The sequence below is a fragment of the Trachemys scripta genome, chromosome 9, assembly GCF_013100865.1.
Source record: "Trachemys scripta elegans isolate TJP31775 chromosome 9, CAS_Tse_1.0, whole genome shotgun sequence".
NCBI classification, from domain to species: Eukaryota; Metazoa; Chordata; order Testudines; family Emydidae; genus Trachemys; species Trachemys scripta.
Genome location: NC_048306.1, coordinates 21,104,189 through 21,123,883, shown reverse-complemented (window position 1 = coordinate 21,123,883; position 19,695 = coordinate 21,104,189). Strand labels below are relative to the sequence as shown.

Below are 19,695 nucleotides of genomic sequence, written 5' to 3'. Positions count from 1 at the left end.
CTCTGCTGCTGTCTGATTGTGTACTTCCAGTTTGAAATGAGGTGTGTGGTTGACTGGTCAGTTTGTAACTTTGGAGTTCATAACTCTGAGGTTCTACTGTATATCCTATTTTCTTGTACTATAACACTGAATCACAGAATAATAGAAATTAGGTCTCTTCCTTTCTCTATTAGGTTGTCTACTCTGCCAATGCAAAACTATTCCCTGCAATATGTTGGTGGATTGACTATTCTTGTTTTAATTGTGCCAAGTGATGGAGCTTCCAGCACTCCTTGTATCAGATATAGATCCCCTCTCTGTGCTCATCTGCAGCATTAGTAATAGCACTAATAAATTATGTAGTGTGCCAAGAAACACACAAACACTGAACCTTTCAGTATCATTTCAGGCTATGGAATTCCAATTAAAATTATAATTCTTAAACTTGCAAATACTGATTCAATACTCTCATAATTGGGATATTTTAACAAGGAATGCTAGTCTTAAAAAAAAAAAAAAAAAAAAAACACCACCCTTCCCAAGGTTATACTTCTGACTGTACTAAGCTTCTCTATATTACTGTAGTACTTCTTTTAGAGAAAAATAATTGTGATTGTTCTTGAAGTACCCAGATATTAAAGCATCACTGTTTGCAATGCTATCATTTGAAATTCTGACATTTCCACTTCCTGTTTTCAGCACTTAGCTCAATCATAAAAAATAAAACAGTTTGGCGCACAGATGTGCAAGATCCGATCCAGGTCTATCTAAGGTACTTACATGTGCTCCCTTCCCTGCAATTCTCATATCTAAACACCTGACAATCTTTCATGTATTTATCCTCACAACACTCCAATGAGGTAGATAAATAGTATTATTCCAACTTTACAGATGGGGAACTGAACCACAAGTGACTTGCCTAATGTCATACAGGAAGTCTGTGGCAGAGCAGAGAATTGAACTCAGGTCTCTCAAGACCTAGGTCCAAGACTTTATGCAAAAAACAATTATGTATTGGTGGGAGGGCGAGGAACTGAGGCGTTGAGATAAACCATTTTGGTTTTGGCTCATCTGTAATTCTGAACTAAAAGCTGACATAGTTATGTAGAAACAAACTTCTTTCTACATTCTTGAGAAAAATGGTCAGCGAGACCTAGAAAACTTTACATATTATAAAATAAGGGAACATACAGTTACTATTTTTACTGTAGAAAATATTTTGGTAGTTTAAAAGTTCTTTATATTGTGCAATTAGACGAAAGCGTTTATGTAACGCCAACAGACGCTGGTTGTCAGGATCGAACTTGGAGCCTCTGGAGCTTCGTGCATGAGCCTCTACCATATGAGCTAAAAGCCAACTGGCTGTTAGCTAAGGCTGTAGAGCAGACTCATTCTCTCTCTCTCTAAGGGCTTGTCTATATTACCCACTGGATTAACAGGCAGCGACGGCCGAGCACTCTCCCATCGACTCCGGTAGTCGACGGGAGAGCGTCAGCCATCGACTTACCGCAGTGAAGACATCGCGGTAAGTAGATCTAAGTACGTCAACTTCAGCTACATTATTCACGTAGCTGAAGTTGCGCAACTTAGATTGATTCCCCTCCCCCAGTCTAGACCAGGCCTAAGTGGTCTCAGTGCCACTAGATGGGAGAGAACACCACACCCAGAAGGTGTGTGGGTTACACTTACATGCTACATTGATCCCATGGAAAGCCCCAAGCTAAAAATCTCAAAATGGATTTTTAACTAACTACATACAGTGAAGGCCTAGATTAGGTAAACTATGCAATAGTTTATTGCATTATTATTATTTTACTTATTAAGTTTATGAACACATTTCCCTGGGAGACTGGAAATGCAACATTCCAATTACTGGATTAAAAACAAATAAGAGCGGCAACAATTAATCTAAATTCCTTGGATGGCCAAAACACAAATCCAGAGCATGCTGGGTTGGTTAAGATCATGGATGCAAATATAAAGTTCTTGTAAGCATCAGCACCCTCCTGATTGCTCAGAGCAAAGACAACAAAGAGAGCAGCCAGTGCAACGTACATCCAAATATATCTAGGACAGCATGAAAGAATAGGAAAATAACTGTGAAACTTTCTGCAACTTTGTGTGACCAGTTTTCACACAATTGCAAAATTTTGCATCTTCATAAAATGGTGAATTAGCTGGAAAAAACATGCAGAATTTTGCTCATTTTCACAATGAAGAGTTTTGGTTTTTTAAGCTAAATTTGGGCTCCATCTTGAGTGAAAGTTTGGCATCCAGAAAAGGGACCAAGTTCATGTGAAATACAGTAATGCTCATATTTTGAGCATTTCATGTTGCTAATATGTTTCACAACCCTAGCTCAGTTGCTGTCCAGCCATGGTGCAGAGATAATTGTAGCTGTTCTTGCTAAGCACAGACTACTTAAAAAACGTTGGGTTTAAAAAAAACAAAACAAAACACCACCACTTATGGTAGGCCAAAACAGGATCAAATCCAGGAATCGTTTTCAAAGGGGACACCATTCATTCTGGTATTCTATTGCTGTTCCTTACTGTTCTTTGCTTACTGATCTTGCCAAAGATTAAACCACCAGAAGTAAAAGCACCAAAGAAAAGCAGCTACAATCAGCATGTCTTTGTACAGCTAAAGAAAAGGTGATCATTTTAATGATTAACTTTAGGAGTTATTATAATAAGCCATCTCTGAGAGCATTTTTAATCCAGTCTCTATTAAGTTATTACGAAGCTCTGTCTAGTTCTGGGTGTACTGGCCGGGAAAAGCCAAGTTAGCACTCCTTTAGCACACTAAGCTTAAAGAGATATCACCAATTTAAAGATCTTTCTTCTATCCTAACCATTTTGACCCACTGTTTAACCACTAAGATTACAATAAATGAAAGGGGATTTGGAGAAAAATAATTTTCTCTTTTCAGTTAGTTCATTTCACAGAATTTTGTGTGGATATTTCTTACAGCAACAAGTAGAGAAACTAGTTACCAGAATAATAAGAAAATGATTGTAAAACCATAAAAAAGGCAGGGGACATCAGGGGCAGGTGTAATACCAGAAATTACTATTTTCTCATGTTTAAAAACAGACTTCAAAATGAGTGTCTATTAAAAACATTATTCTTATTGAAGATGTGCTAGCATGGTTTGACTGGCCAATGTAGACAGAAAAAAGGTTTCTGGAACAAGGCTTAACGAAGTAGGAAGCTGGTAGTATGACAACCTTAGGGCTTGTCTACACTGGCAATTTACAGTTTTTTCACCCTCCTGAGCAAGGAAGTTTCAGCGCGACCACACAAGCCACGTTAAAGTGCTGCCGTGACAGCGCTCTAGTATTGCCAGTGTAGACAGCCCTTAGTCTAAACAAGGGCCCCAATTCAGCAAAGCACCTAAGCATGTGTTTAAATCCATCCCTATTCAGTAAAGCACTTAAGTGTGTGCTTAAAGTAGGGGACTAAGTGGGGTGACCAGACAGCAAATGTGAAACGGGGTGGGGGGTAATAGGATCCTATATAAGAAAAAGACCCCAAAATTGGGACTGTCCCTATAAAATCAGGACATCTGGTCACCCTAGGACTAAGTTTCTTTCCTGCTTTTATTTATATGAATTTTGCAAACTGGTGTGAAATGTTATACTAATGAAATCAAACACAGTAGTAGGCCCGATTCCCCCCTCCCCTTTCACTGGTGTTACACTGTGTGACTAACTTCAATTAAAAGACTCCTGATTTACAGTGAACACGAGGAAAGAATCAGAACACTTCAGTACTGAGAAAATGCTGACTTACCTATTTATCTACAAGTGCCTTACAAGCCAGATTTATATGAATGCCACAAATTTCAGTGTAGAGTACTTAAGGTATTCCCAGAGAACAAGAACAGAGGACTAGACCTAGCTGTTTTACTGCAATCAAAGTAATTCCATTGACTTCAGTTGTGTTACTTGCAATTTACACCCATGTAAAAGATCAGAATCCAGCTCAGACTCTTTCAAATATCCAGACAGTACAGTATTGTTCATACTGAGGATGTGTCAGCATTTCTATTATGCACCATCTCCTCTTCTCATTTTAGAACTATCCCATGGAAATTCTTTCCAAAATGAGCTGTACTACATCAGGTCCCCAATATGAGGCAAGTTTTTTAATGTTACAGCATATTAGTTGCATTTGTTACAAGACCATACATTTTTTTAAAGCTATTGCCTGTGAAATGACACCTTTACAAAGGAGGATGTAGCTGACTGGTTGAATGGCACTCTACTGGGAAATAATTAGTACCTTAGGCTTCCTGGGGAAGTAAAACAAACCAGACAAGGCAGGCAAATAAAATATCCACTTCTTGGACCAGTTAATGATACAGCAACATCATTGATCTAGCAATTCTAACATTCTGAAGCAAAGCGACTCTATGCTTGAGTCTCTTCTTACTTACAAGAGTGTAATTTGATTTGATTTTTCAATAATTATTCCTAATTCACATCCATGCAACACAAAGAGAATCTAGGGGTAGGTCTATACTTACCTCCGGGTCCGGTGGTAAGCAATTGATCTTCTGGGATCGATTTATCGCGTCTTGTCTAGACACGATAAATTGATCCTGGAAGTGCTCGCCGTCAACGCCGGTACTCCTGCTCCGCGAGAGGAGTACGCGGAGTCTATGGGGGAGCCTGCCTGCTGCATCTGGACCCGCGGTAAGTTCGAACTAAGGTACTTCGACTTCAGCTACATTATTCACGTAGCTGAAGTTGCGTATCTTAGTTCCAAGTGGGGGGTTAGTGTGGACCAGGCCTAGCCCTGTCATTAAAGGAACATTGCCTGGGTAATAATTCCAAATGGGTTCCCTCCGACCACCTTTTTATTAAAAAGGTTCAATACATATTTACAGAAGTGTCTAAATATAATTATCTCAAAGACCTAAACAATGGGTCTCTTGAGGGCCAAATTTAACAGAGATTCAGTGGTATGTAAATTGTTCAGAAGACAAGTTTAGGTGGTTAGGTAGTTTTAATTTGTGATTATTTTAATTCAGAATGTGCAAAATGAATGCCAGGAAAGCAGAAGTAGTGATAGGTGTAGCAGGAAAAGCAGCTAGCAAGTTGCTTTATCATTTTCCCTCAGGACTGCCACACACCTTATTTATTATACATTTTTGTTAGATGCTTTTTCTGCTACACCCATCTCCCCTCACTTCTCTCTTTGATACACACTTTGAACTTGGCAGCCACGTCTGTCCAAAAAAATAAGTTTATAAGGTTGTTACTCCATCCTTAAATTGTACCACTGGATGCCTTTTCCCTTCCTCTCCACAAAACTACTTGCTTACACAAACATCAATTTAAGGATCAAGCATCTAAACTTTAATTAATAATCTGAACTTCTGAAATTAAAACACAAGGTCCAAACCAAAACCAAAAGACCCGAAGTTAAGACTCAAACTTCATCCAAGTAGCTAGTAGTGCGCTTCTTTCCAAAGTTCTGGTATGCTTTTGAGAAGAAGACCACGTGTCTATCAACTATATGAACAATAGGCATTCCTAATACACATCCTCCTATGTCTCTGTAAATTCCATTTATTTTAAAGAAAGGAAGATAATACTAAATCAGCATTATGGTTTACAGGATCTTAAATGTGTAATGTGCATAGGCATGTCTTTGGCATATGCCTTTGTTCCAGTAAAACCCTGCCAGCTACTGCAGTAGCTTGAATAAGCACATGTCAATGCTCATATCAGATCTGGATGTTGTCCATACAATACACGTAAGAAGAAAGCAGCACTACTTTCCATCTACCACGATAATCCCTGAAGATTTCATGGTGAGCAGCATTCCTCACATTATACAACTGTATTTGAAACTGGGAAACTTTTATAAAATTCAGCTTGAAAGACATCTACCCATTGTCATATACCAGTGAAAGTAGCATGGGGGTAGGGAATAGTGTTTCAGGTGGCAGTTCCCATCCTAGTTTAAAAGGGGACTTTGATTCTGGAGAGAATGTTTATTTTAAAATTAACCCATCTAAACATCAATCCATTTATTGATATCCCACTATTTGCTATTGCTGCTTTTGCAGATTATATGGCAGTTCTATACTGACCCCTTATTTCTTATGGGAAAGTCCTCTAGACTTTAATGTGATTAAACTAATATCTTAATATAAATTAATCTAGAAAGCTTAATTTCTATAACTTTTTATAGTCCTACTTCAGAATTATATCCCTGCGCTAGAATTCTCCATTTTCTGTAGGATAGCTGAAAAACCCATAGGAAGATTGTTTTCTATAGGACATTTGCATAAGGGATTAATTTTTCTTCCCCACCACAAGTGATCTGGCGATGAAGTAGCAAAGACAGATTCTGCCCTCTCTTATATCAGAGATGTACATGAAAGCAGAATTTTACCCAGTGTGGTGGAATGTGTTTCATCCCAGTCAATTTCATAGCCTCAGATGGAGATGTCAGATGCTGGATTTTGACTTTTTACTGCAGGAGGAAGAAGTGAGGGAAGCTAAACTGAATGAACGTTCCTCAATAAGACAAATTTTGCTCTGTTAGACTGGTGTAAGTCTTGACTTATACCAGAGTACCACAGCAGAGTTTGGCCCAACGTACATTCAATACCTTCTTGATACATTAGGGACTCAATCTGGCTCACTGTGCTGAAGTCAGGTTTATCAGAGGCAACCCAAGAGCATATCTGGAGGAGACAAGTTTCAAACTGCCTTTCTGAGATTCCCCAATTCTGCACCCACACTACACTGGACTGATCCTCCAGGCCACTCTAAACTGTGCAGGGTGACAATAGCAATTGTTGGCTGTGCCACTATGGCAGATCTATGCCACCCATGGACACCAACAACCGACAGTGGATTGTTCTGCCCAGGTTAGAATTTCTGGAGGTAGAGGCCAATGCTAGAACAAAGTTTGAGCCTATCTTTTTTCCATATGTAAACTACAAACTGTCTAATTAAAGCTTTTCCCAATATCTTAATTGAATGTGGGGGAGAAAAGTGAAAAGCAACTCATCATTATGTAAAACTTCAAAATTCTAGACAGTAGAAGCAGAAAAGACCATTGAATTATCCAATCTGCTACCTTCTGCATGTTTACAGGCAGAAGAGCATTCTGACTTTTAAAAATAAATATTTAGGATTGTCATTCTGTTCTCAGTTACACCTATGCAATTCCACCAGCTTTAATATGGTTATGTGGATGTAATTCAGGGAGGATTTTGTCCTTTCATGTAAGAATTTTCTTGGCTGTTTCTTACTGAATTTAGAGACTAGCAAAAACAACAAAACTTGTTTCCCTTTCCTCTGTTTTCTTCCTGCTGTGCACTTTCTTAAATTTGCCAAGATAAGGTCAGTCTGAGCCAATATCAGAAATATCAATAGCTTCTGTAGAACCATTGTTACCCTAAGCTGTGTGCGTGCATGTACATATTTACACTGTGTACACACATATATTTATCTTTAGTTTCTTCTCCTTTCTGGTTAAAGTTGCTGAAGTGACAACACAGGAGACAGAAGTCCTCTTTTTATCCACAAAAACAGGGGAGCAACAGCACACACTTCCCCAGACTGTCACCTGCCAATATTCCTCAAGTTTGCCTTGACAGAATACACAAGAGAGGGAGGATGTTTTCTCTAGGCCTATTAATTTCTTGCCCTTTCTCCAAGACTGCCAACAAGGTGGCCAGCTGGCAACAACTGTGCGGTTTCTAGTCACAAGGACGCTCGTACATTGCATTTATTTCATACAGGCTACAGAACACCCCACCAGATGGTAAGAACTTTTGGTTGCTATCAACTGAGCTGCTGGATTCAAACAGGATACTTCTTCAGACTAAGGCTCGCAGGGCAGGGACTGTCCCAGTCTATTCCTTACCGAGAACAATGTCAGCACATAACAAATTCTCCCTTCATCTATTATGTAGGGGTTTGGAGCCCATTGCAATCTGAGTTCCTGGTAACGATTCACTGCAGTTCTAATAGATGCAGATTAAGGCCTTGCATATGAAATCTAGCTGCAAAAAGGTAAAGAATCCAGTCAAGTTTTTTCTAAAAAACAAAACACAATAGTCCATAGGAAGAATTAACTGCCACTGAAAGATATTTTAAAGAATAAGCCTGCTCTAGTTGTCAGAAAAAAATAAATCTTTATGAATAAAATACTGCATGTCCAATTATAAATTAAAAAAACTAGAAGGGACCTCCTGGATCATCTAGTCTAGCACTTCCCCTTCCGAAATAGTTCCTTGCATGGGTCCTGATACTGCAACTTTTTCCACATGAGCAGTCCCTCAAATTCATATGGAGACCCTTTGAACTCAGGGGGATTCTGTGCAGGTGCAGAGATCCACCCACACAAAGCCAGTTGCAAAATCAGGGACATAAATCAAGACTTCAATTCTATCCCTGGATTTTTTTTTCAAACTCTGTTTACTAGTTTCCCCCTTTAGTTTCTAAATGTTACCTCCAGATTCTTCCCTGACCACCTTAGTAATTCTTACTATTCAGGAACTGATGATCACTTACATCCCCTCTATCACTTCTTCTAAACTCTACACATCCAGTTATCTCATGCCTTTTAATACTCTGGTCACTCTTGTAGCCTTCTTTTGGACTATTTGAATGTTTATGGGGGGGGGGGAAGCTTGCCAGGTGTTTCCATATTTTGTGAACCCACTGACTCCTGTGCCGAGACCTCATGTGCCAAGTTTCAGCCCAGAACAAAAAAATTTGTCTGAATTACAAACCCTAGATAGCAAGGTGATAAGTATAACACTTGGCAGTCCCTTAACTATTACAGGGGTGGCACCACTATAATAATCTGACCAAGAACAGGCAAACAAGGGGAGGGAGGTTTGTAATAACCAGACAAAACACACTGACACCTGTGAGTAAGACAACAGCTGCAACCACTTTGGAAAGACATACAAACCAGGATAAAATGATGTGGTTTAATTTTCTACAGCTTTAAGTAAAATTGGTGGAGAAATTTAGATAATGATTTCTTACTGAAACAAAGATTTTGTGTATGAGAGTGTTGCGTGAAAATCTGATGACGATAGCAGGGAGCACACAATGAGTAACAGAAATGTCAAACGGTTTTTGTCCCCTTCTATCAGAATAATTAACTGAGGACTCTACCATCTCCAATTTGTAAACTTGCCCCATTAACTATTTTTAGCAAGCTTACAGAACTATACATCATCTGTAGCATAACTTTCAGTGCCACAAAACCAACAGCTACTTCAGTAAGTGGGGAAGGAACTTTAAATATTTCCAAAATTATTACACACTGGTCAACATTTTTAATTTTAAAATTATTGGGTTCCCATTTTAAATGTAATATCACACAGAAGGTTTAATCAGCTGTGCTTGCAGCACACACTTTAGAAATCTGAAGATAGAGAGAGGCCTGTTCGGTTAATAGATAGAGAGAGGCCTGTTCGGTTAATAGATTCATTCATGGCATTGCTAGAGACATTATCCAGCTGTTTCTCCCTCCCTTACAATACCTGTTTCCCAGGCTTTAAAACATCCCCTCCACACACACCACCCTCTCTGCATGGCTTAATGGAAACAAAAATCCACTTTCCTTACTGATTTTCCCATCCTCCTCCCCCAAGCATTGGGTACATTGGACCTGATTCTCCACTCCATTATACCAGTTTCATGCCATAGTAATTCCATGATTTTCTTTGGAAAGCCTGTGTAATGGAATGGAGACTCAGTGTGGGATTTTGTTTTTGTTTTTTTCTTACTATTGCAGGACCACTCATGAGCTCAGGGCTTCAGTCATTAAGGGTGAGGTGCTGTGCAGCAGTGTAGTCAAGGGTAAACACAGCTAAACTGAGTTTACCCTCTTCTCATTTGGGGAATATGGAATTTAGATTAGTTTACCCACTTCTTTTTATGCCACTATGTTACTGGTGCTGCGTCTTAGGGTATGTCTACGCTTTGAGCTGCAGGTATCATTTCCAACTCAAGGAGACATTCCCGTGCTATTCTGATGAACCTAATGTGCTAAAAATAGTATTTAGCCATGGATGTGTGAATGGCAGGAGGGGTTAGCTGCCACTGGTACATACCTAGCTCTTGGATGGGATTGTGCTCATGGTGGCTAGCTGCTCACACTGCCACAACTACATGCTATTTTTAATGCACTAACTCAATTGGAGCTAGCACAAGAATGTCTACTCAAGCTGGAAATCACACCTCCAGCTCAAAGAGCAGATGTACCCTTAAAGGTACAGCACATAACTGGGAGCCCAAAAGGCAGAAGGTATCTATGATAGATTTAAGCTACATTGGGCCCTTCCAACTATGGGCTTCTCTGGGGACATCTGATGCCACCAGCGTAACTTAGACAAACCCGGGGTGTTGTCAGCCTCCCTAGGCTACCAGAAGCTCCACAGCACTGCATGCTATGGCCCTGCTCCAGGACACCCCCACGCTAGTGCTGTCAAGGGAATCCTCAGAAGCCAGGACAGACTTTTAGTGGTCTTCCACAGTTTGTACACTGAGGAAATCTTCCCACAGGTGGATATAGGGCTTTATGCAGCTCTGCCCCTTTCACCTGGCATAAAGGGGCCAAAAAGAGGGTGAAGATCTCACTCTACATTTCTACTTTGTTTGTTTGTCCCACTGCAAAATAAGTAATGCCAAATACTTCACTGCCGTTTCAAAGAGAAAAATAAAGACCAAAAAGAATTGCATAGCCACATCAAACAAAATAAGGCAGGATTATTCCAGCTAAACAGCAGCCCTCAAATGTTCCTTCTAGACATCTTATGCTAACTTTTCCAGAAAGACACTCTTGATATTACTAAGTGAAAAAAGTCTTAACTCTGACACCTCCCAATTTGCCACATAATCATGTTGTCCTCTCCCTTGTCCTTTCCTTTCTTGCCCATGATGTTGTCATCTTCTGTTTTATTTATAGGCTCTTCTATTGCACTTATAACCATAGCATCCGAATATGTCCTATATAAATGAATTTAACCTCCCTTTGAGGTAAAGGAGCATTTCGCTATTAATTATATTGAGTTTAATTGGCTCTGCACAGGCCCATGCAGTTTTCTTTGTAGAAATGGGGCTCTGGATGATTTAGCTCTGAAGCAGGGACTCCATCTTCCCCTGTATTGCAAATAACAATTCATGTTTATAGTGCTATATAAGAAGAACTTTACTTTATCTCCTTTTCCTCTCAATCATAATTGAAAACTAGAAAAAAGTCCAGCTAGAATAGATGTGTCTTGATTCTATGCCTCACCTCTGGAAGTTGTGGTCTATATGCAACGCTCAATAAAAACAATAAACTTTAGGCCCTCAGATAGCTAACTATGCCATCCCTACTTTCAGCAGCTCATAAAATGAGCGAGACTGACTGACTATTTCAGACTACAAGATGTGAAGCAAAACTGAAACAATATCTAGAGCAATAAGTGTCTTCTCATCAGCTCCATTTTTTTCAAATATTATCTGAAACCTTTTATTCTTCCTTGTTTGTCAATAGATAACATTTCTCTGTTCCCTCTATTTCAGGGTAGGTCTATACTTGTCTAGACATGATAAATCGATTCCGGAAGTGCTCGCCGTCGACGCCGGAACTCCTGCTCCATGAGAGGAGTACGCGGAGTCGATGGGGGAGCCTGCCTGCTGCGTCTGGACCCGCGGTAAGTTCAAACTAAGGTACTTCGACTTCAGCTACGTTATTGACGTAGCTGAAGTTGCATATCTTAGTTCGAAGTGGGGGGTTAGTGTGGACCAGGCCATAGACTTATAGACTTTAAGGTCAGAAGGGACCGTTATGATCATCTAGTCTGACCTCTTGCACAACGCAGGCCACAGAATCTCACCCACCCATTCCTGTAACAAACCCCTAACCTATGCCTGAGTTACTGAAGTCCTCAAATCGTGGTTTAAAGACCTCAAGGTGCAGAGAATCCTCCAGCAAGTGACCCGTGCCCCATGCTGCAGAGGAAAGCGAAAAACCTCCAGGGCCTCTGCCAGTCTGCCCTGGAGGAAAATTCCTTCCCAACCCCAAATATGGCGATCAGTAGAACCCTGAGCACGTGGGCAAGACTCACCAGCCAGCACCCAGGAAAGAATTCTCTGTAGTAATTCAGATCCCACCCCATCTAACATCCCATCACAGACCATTGGGCATATTTATCTGCTAATAATCAAAGACCAATTAATTGCCAAAATTAGGCTATCCCATCCTACCATCCCCTCCATAAACTCATCAAGCTTAGTCTTGAAGCCAGACATGTCTTTTGCCCCCACTACTCCCCTTGGAAGGCTGTTCCAGAACTTCACTCCTCTGATGGTTAGAAACCTTCGTCTAATTTCAAGTCTAAACTTCCTAATGTCCAGTTTATATCCATTTGTTCTTGTGTCCACATTGGTACTAAGCTTAACTAATTCCTCTCCCTCCCTGATATTTATCCCTCTGATATATTTATAAAGAGCAATCATATCTCCCCTCAGCCTTCTTTTGGTTAGGCTAAACAAGCCAAGCTCTTTGAGTCTCCTTTCATAAGACACTGTATAACAACTCAAGTGTTCTGCATAAAGAACACTATTCCAGCTAAATTGCACTTTGAGATTACTGTCAAGTTAAAACCCAATTCTTTAAATAAAAAAAAAAAAGTATAATTCAGAAATTCTTAGTGCTTTATGTCCATAGATCTCAAAGCACTTTAAAAAGGTGGGTGAGCACATTCCTCCTGTTTTATGGGGGAAGGGGGGGGGGGGGGAGAGAAACTAAGGGACAGAAAGGATGAGTAACTTGCCCACAGTCACATAATGAGAATAACAGTCAAAAAATAGAACCTAGGTATCCTGACACCTATGAACCACAATGCATTATTTCTGTTAATAAGAACACCTAATGAAAAGGAAGACTTACTCTTTGCATTTCACCTAGGTTGAACTGTTCAGTAGATTGATCAGTTTCCTTTTTGTTTACAGTCTATTCTCTCTCACAACTAACACACGCCCAATACTGCAATGTTCCCTGGGACCATACAGTCACAAATAACCCCAAAACTTCTAATTGATTTTTAAACGTCACTTACACACCTCTGGCAAGTATAGCTATATAGCCGTATTGTGGGGTTCATAACACCTACATTTTACCTGTACATGCCCAGAGGATGCCCTTTCAATTGGTATTTAAGGGCACTCTTTTTTTGTTGTAGCTTTCGAAAGTCAGACAAGTTCTAACACTAAAATTAACAAATCCTAGTTGCCTGCAGAAGCCTTGGTGTCACTAACCAAACAAACTGAGCAGAGTTGTCTGCATGGGAGAAGCCTAACCCCCTGTGTGAGATGCCCCCAGCATTGCTACCTAAACATCCCTCCCAGCTGAGTCCTAAGGAGCACACTTGCTGACTGGTGGCTGTCTCCCCTGCAGGTCCCAAATGCAGGTGTGATGCTCCCGGCATAATTTGCAGCTGGTAGTAGTTACTGACACCTAGGTATTCTGTTTTGCTGCCCTGTTAAAATTTGCTGTTTTGCCTTTCTCCAACCTCTGGTCCAGGGGTAGCAAACTTTGACAGATGGGGGGCACTCCCATCACATTTACTATCATTGTGAAATCTCTATTTTAAACTTGGACACACAAAGATATTTTAAGTGATTTAGAAAAGCATTCTACAGAGTTAAACTTCAGTGCTATTGTAGGTAAAACTCTGAATGAAGGTGTTATTTCTTTACTAGTCTCTTTCCATTGCAGTTTAGGTCTGCATAAAAAACAGTGAAAATATCAGACAGCATTGTAAACAGTTTTGAATATGTATGAATACCTTTTATATACAAGCTATTAAGCAGAAAATCCACCTTGTTCTGTATTACAGTTTCTCCACCCCATTGTCACCATTACACATATTGAAAAACAAGTTTTCAAAGCAAAATTTGAACTTCTGTACTTTGCCACGTACACGCATTGCCCTATGATCTTATTTCAGAGGTATTTTCTCAGGCCTTTTTATCGGTGAGGAAACTGAAGTGCCTTGTCTTTCTTTCTTTCCTTGTTTTTCTTTTAAACCTCAGGACAGTTCATACACCTTATCTACTCTGGGATTAAAAAAACACCTTTGTAAGCAGTGAGGAAAAGGCCTAAAGACTGGATTCAGAAAGGAACTAGGCATTGTGATGCTGAGTGTTGCAATGCCCAACTTTTAGGTGCCTAGACTGTAAGCCACAAAGCCAGCACATTAAGCAGGGAAATGCCAAACCTAACCAATGTGAGATGCCCATGAGGGATGTATCCTAAACCCCACCCTGCTCTGAGTTCAGAGCCTAAATCGAGGCTGCAAGGAGGCACTTATCTCTGCTAGCAATTCACAACCAGGAATCCTTCTCCTGGAGTCAGGCTGTTTAGGCTCCTAAACTAAGCAGTTTCTTTGAGAAAGAACTAGACAGGCACACAAAACAGCGGCAGGAGGTGGTGGTGATGTCACTGCCTTCTTTATAACTTTTAGCTCAGTGTTTAGCACACTCACCTGGGATGTAGGAGTCCCCCTGTTCAAATCCTTTCTCCCTCTCTGCCTGAGGGGGAATTGAACTCCCGTCTCCGACATCCCAAGCCAGTGCTCTAACCACTGCACTAAAAGTTATGTGGTGGGTGAGAATAGCGCACCCATCTCAGCCAGCCAGATTTTGAATGGGACCTGATCCCGTAGGCAGGCTTTGAGCATGCCTCCTAGATCAGGCACTATACATAAGCATTCACCCACCTGTCTTATCTCTCCTGTTCGTGAATCGGTCTGGAGCGTATGCAGGAGATAAGCCTAGAGTAAGGCAGCAATGCACATGCTCAGAAAGGCAGAAACTAAGGCAGCATGGACACTCCAACTCAGAAAATGTAGGTGCCATGTGAATTTAGGTACTTACAGTGTTTGTCAGGAGTTTTGTGAATCACAGTGGAGCCTAAAACTGAGGCACTTAAGTATCTTTGTGAATCTAGCCTTAAGTCTCTATAATGTGGCCATACTATGGAGTGTACATGCCTGGCTAGTTCAGATCTTGCTAAGAATGTCATCCTCCCTCTTTCCAAAACATTTCTCCATATTGTCAGCAAATCTATCCCTTACAACAGACACATGCATGCTCTTGCACTGATCAGCCACTGATGCAAGGTCGCTGTTTTAAGCAGATATAACATTTCCCCCCTTGAGCGCTGATTGGCTCAGCTATCAGATGAGTAAACAGGGAATGACCTTCCAGGTGTGTTGCCTACAATGAAAATATCCTATACAGCTGCAGAAACAAATACAGAACATGTCTAGTAACTGCCACACCCTGTTTCTGGGCCAGGTGATCAGCCCAGCACTCTGCACCTGTGCTGAGACACAACATCACAATGTTTAAAGTGAGCTGAAAATATTTTTCTTGTAGCCTATCAGACCGTGTCCTCACTCCTTTGTGGACAGGACAGTGATGGGCTCATTATGATGGTAATATTAATGTAAGAAAGGAGTAAGAGAGAATGCTGGGTTTGTAAGTTAAATTTTCCTGAGAGTACACAGTAAGAGATAAGGTTTACATCATGTTTGGTTAGCAAGCTGGTAGAGGATGAGATCAAAAAGGAATCTGTACAGTTTAAAGCATGAAAAATGTGGGTCAACTGGTTAACTCTAACGAGACAAGAGTGCCACCATTTCACATTCATTGCTTATAGAGGGGGCCTAACTGTACAGTGATCAACACTCTTTGTGTGCACAGCAGGATCTACCATGCCACTGTCAGGCCTTCGATCTCCTCATCACAAAGATGTCTTGACCAGCACAGGGCAGACAGAAGGAGTGAGATCAGCTTAAATTTGAATCTTAAACCACATATCAATTTTGGTCTTATAAAATTTAAATCTCTGTGAAACATTATAAAGGCTTTTCTACATAGGCAGGGCCGGCTCTAACTTTTTTGCCGCCCCAGGCAAAAAAGAAGAGCGCCGCCCCGCCGTACCACCCCCCCCATGAGTGCTGCTGAAGCCCCTGACCCCCCTCCGAGCTCCACGCTGCCCGAAGCCCCCGACCCCTCTCCGAGCTCCACGCCGCCCGAAGCCCCCGACCCCTCTCCGAGCTCCACGCCGCCCGAAGCCCCCGACCCCCCTCCGAGCGCCGCACCGCCGAATCAAAAAAAATAAAATAAAATAAAAAAATCGAGTACTGCCCTGCCCCAAGGTGCCGCCCAAGCACATGCTTGGTCGGCTGGTGCCTGGAGCAGGCCCTGTACATGGGGCAACCCTCAGGAAAGTGAAGATGAGAAGAAGGCAAGCAGTGGAGCACTTTGGACTTTCGAAATGTGAGTTGCACCTGAAGTATACAAAACTTTTTAAATGTTCAAGCTAGATCAAAGACCTGATGCTTACTAATGTTTTGGGGGAAGGACTCCTGCAATCTTCCATGATTGCTCTGACTGCCATTGTCAAAACTAAGGACACTTGTCTGGAAGTAAAGAGCGTCCCCATAGAGGTTTAATGTGCTATAATTTATGTGCATTAAATTCACACCTTTAGTGTGTCCATGTAGATGCTTCCCTAGTAAGTAAAAAAAAAAGGGAATAAGGAAAATTGGGGGAGCTCTTTTAATTTTTTTAGTTTAAAATGCTTTAGTCAATCTTCCATAACATCCACAGAAATTGCAGATATTCAGGGGCAATTACCTCCAATGGCAAAGGAGCAGTGTTTCTCCTATAATCGCTATCAGAGATAAAAGAACAGGAGTACTTGTGGCACCTTAGAGACTAACAAATTTATTAGAGCATAAGCTTTCGTGGGCTACAGCCCACTTCTTCGGATGCATATAGAATGGAACATATATTGAGGAGATATATATACACACACATACAGAGAGCATAAACAGGTGGGAGTTNATAAGCTTTCGTGGGCTACTGCCCGGTGTTGCGCACTTCAGTAGGCCAAGCTAATTATTAGTGAGTTCACATAGTTCAGAATTCAGAGTAGCAACCGTGTTAGTCTGTATCCGCAAAAAGAACAGGAGTACTTGTGGCACCTTTTAGAGACTAACAAATTTATTAGAGCATAAGGTTTCGTGGGCTACAGCCCACTTCTTCGGATGCATATAGAATGGAACATATATTGAGGAGATATATATACACACACATACAGAGAGCATATACACACATGCTCTCTGTATGTGTGTATAAATATCTCCAATGTATGTTCCATTCTATATGCATCCGAAGAAGCGGGCTGTAGCCCACGAAACCTTATGCTCTAATAAATTTGTTAGTCTCTAAAAGGTGCCACAAGTACTCCTGTTCTTTTTGCGGATACAGACTAACACAGTTGCTACTCTGAAAGCGATCAAAGTTGTCAAACCATGAACAACATCTGCATCAGAGTCAGTATTATAGTCTGTCTCCTGAATGCTAAGAAAGTGTTTTTACCGCAGAATAACTAACATGCATTAGCTATCCCACTGTAAGAACATAGGAGACATGGTACTGTACTTTCACCAAAAGGCAAAATAGGTGAGGTAAGCGCTGTGCTCCCCTCCCAAATAATGCAAAGGAGTGACAGAATAATTAATTTTAAAAAACCTCTTCGATTTTGGCAGCACAAAACAGTAAACTTGTCAGAATGAAGCTCATCATTGAAATGATGCATAATAATGTCGCATATAAGAGGACATAAAATTAAAATGCAATTAGAAATATAAACAATTCAGTAGAAAAAAAATGTATGCAACAAGCGAAATAACAGAAGAGTAAGTATGTATTTCAGTGTTTGCAGGATGAAGGATTACTTACACAAATAAGGATCTGTAATAAATTTTCAATTAAAGTGTGTGTGGGGGGAGAGGGGAAAAACCATGTCCAAATGGTATTGAATAATATAAGAATGTATTAGGTATAGGGATTCTTTTGGAGAGGTAATAATACATGCATATAGCTAGTGCACCCTAAAGCCTCTTAAAACAAAAAGGCAAGAACCACTGAACATTTATTTATTTAATTTCATAACTTTAGAGTGCATAACACATTTTTTAATTCTTGTGGTTGTCAATCTTGGTTGTGTATCTATGTTTAGTAAAAATTATAGTAGAAATTTGCCTTTGCAAAGGATTTCATAAAAGATAGCATAGTATCCTTAGGCCAGATTTTTAAAAGGTATTTAGGTGACTAGTGGGATTTTCAAAAGCATCTAGGTGCTTTCAACCTGGCCTTTAGTGAATACTTGGGAACAAAAGTTATACACACAAGCAATGACATGTGAAAAAGCACTAGAATGCTGCCCAGAGAGGCAAAATAAATTGACAAAGGCAATCCCATTGGCAGATCAAAGGAAACTGAAGGAAAATTTGACACCAACCCAGAAACTCGGTCAGCCTTTAAATCTTATAATCCTAAAGAATAAACTTGCATTATAGAAGAACAAAAATGTAGAATTGAAAGTTGTAATTACAAAATCACAATAAAAACAGGAACTGTTTATACTAGGAACAATGTGACGGTATTGCGGAAACTACTAGCAACTACAAATATTTTCAATTATTATTTGCTATTAAAATATAAATTAAATAGCACACTGCCATTCCTCTGCACCATGTTTACAAAGGTACACGATGAAGAGTAATAAAAACAACAAAGTAAATAAAGGAGACCCTACAGTTACAGGGGACTGCCTGAGTGGGACTTTCCTTGTCATGAGAACAGTGAGCCAAGCCAAGTCTGTCAATTTGGGATGAGGCTTTATTTATGCAGCCCTATAAACTAACTGAGAAGGGATTATTTTAAAAACATTACAACGATGTATGTCAATTACAGGGGGTGGGGGGCAGCGATCTGTAAAATATTTTACCCAAGCCAAGGCCCTTTAGCAGCTCGGCACAGAATTGCCCTGTGCCTCTCCTCCCCCACCCCCGCAACCAGTTCCCCCCATATGGGCCACCTCCCTGCGCTGGCCCGGGCACCAGACGGGGAGCCCCTGGGACCCTCCCCCCAACAAGCCCCCCCGAGGGGGGGCGCAGTCGCTGCCGGGCTGGGACTCACCTGGCGGCACAGGCGGGGTCGTCCCGTTCCGGCCGGGCTGTGGCGGAGCCAGCGGGGCGGTGGCGAGCGCGGCTCGGCCGGCGAGTTTCCGGGCGGGGGAGAAAGTCGAAACCCGCGTAAGGGGAGGAGGCAGCGCAGCCGCTCAGGTGTCTGCGCCCGGCCCCTGCTCCCGCCTAGCAACGGCTCCCGGCCCCTCCCCGCCCGGCCGGGGGCACCTGGCACCGTGCTGCTGCTGCTGCCGCCGCCCGCTCCCCAGCGCCATGCCGGCACCCTTCGCTTCCCCGCTCTCTCTGCCCAGCCCCGGGCGCGCGGCACCTGGGCTCCCCCAGCTCGCGCCCCGCCGGGGTACCTGACAGGCACCAACTCCTGCCCGCGCGCCCCCGCCGGCCTGGCACCGCGCGCTCAAACTTGGGCACGGTGCCCCTCCCCCTCCGTCGGCTGGTGTCACTTTCCGACGCGCGCACCGCTCGGACACACGCGGCGGAACAGCCGGAGCACCTGGCGCGGCCAGCCTGAGGGGCGGGCCCCAGGCGCGGAGCCCACAGCTCGGGTTTTCCTCTCAGCCCCTGTCTAGAGTAGGAGGAGAGACGGCCCAGTCACCACTCAACCTAGCGCCTCTCCCTCTGGGGGATTCCTCTGCCACTCCCTGTCTTTCCTCTCTCCTGGCAGTTGGCAG

The 19,695-nt window shown here is 41.9% G+C and overlaps 1 protein-coding gene across 1 annotated transcript in view; it reads right to left on the bottom strand.

Annotated features, from left to right (window-relative positions):
* Window positions 1–19,480, bottom strand: part of LOC117883399 (ligand of Numb protein X 2-like) — a 43,891-nt gene extending 24,411 nt beyond the window's left edge. The window contains exon 1 of the mRNA XM_034782669.1: window positions 19,020–19,480. The gene's annotated coding sequence lies outside the window, so the exon portion shown is untranslated. The remainder of the gene's footprint in view (window positions 1–19,019) is intronic.
* Between the last annotated feature and the right edge of the window lie 215 nt (window positions 19,481–19,695).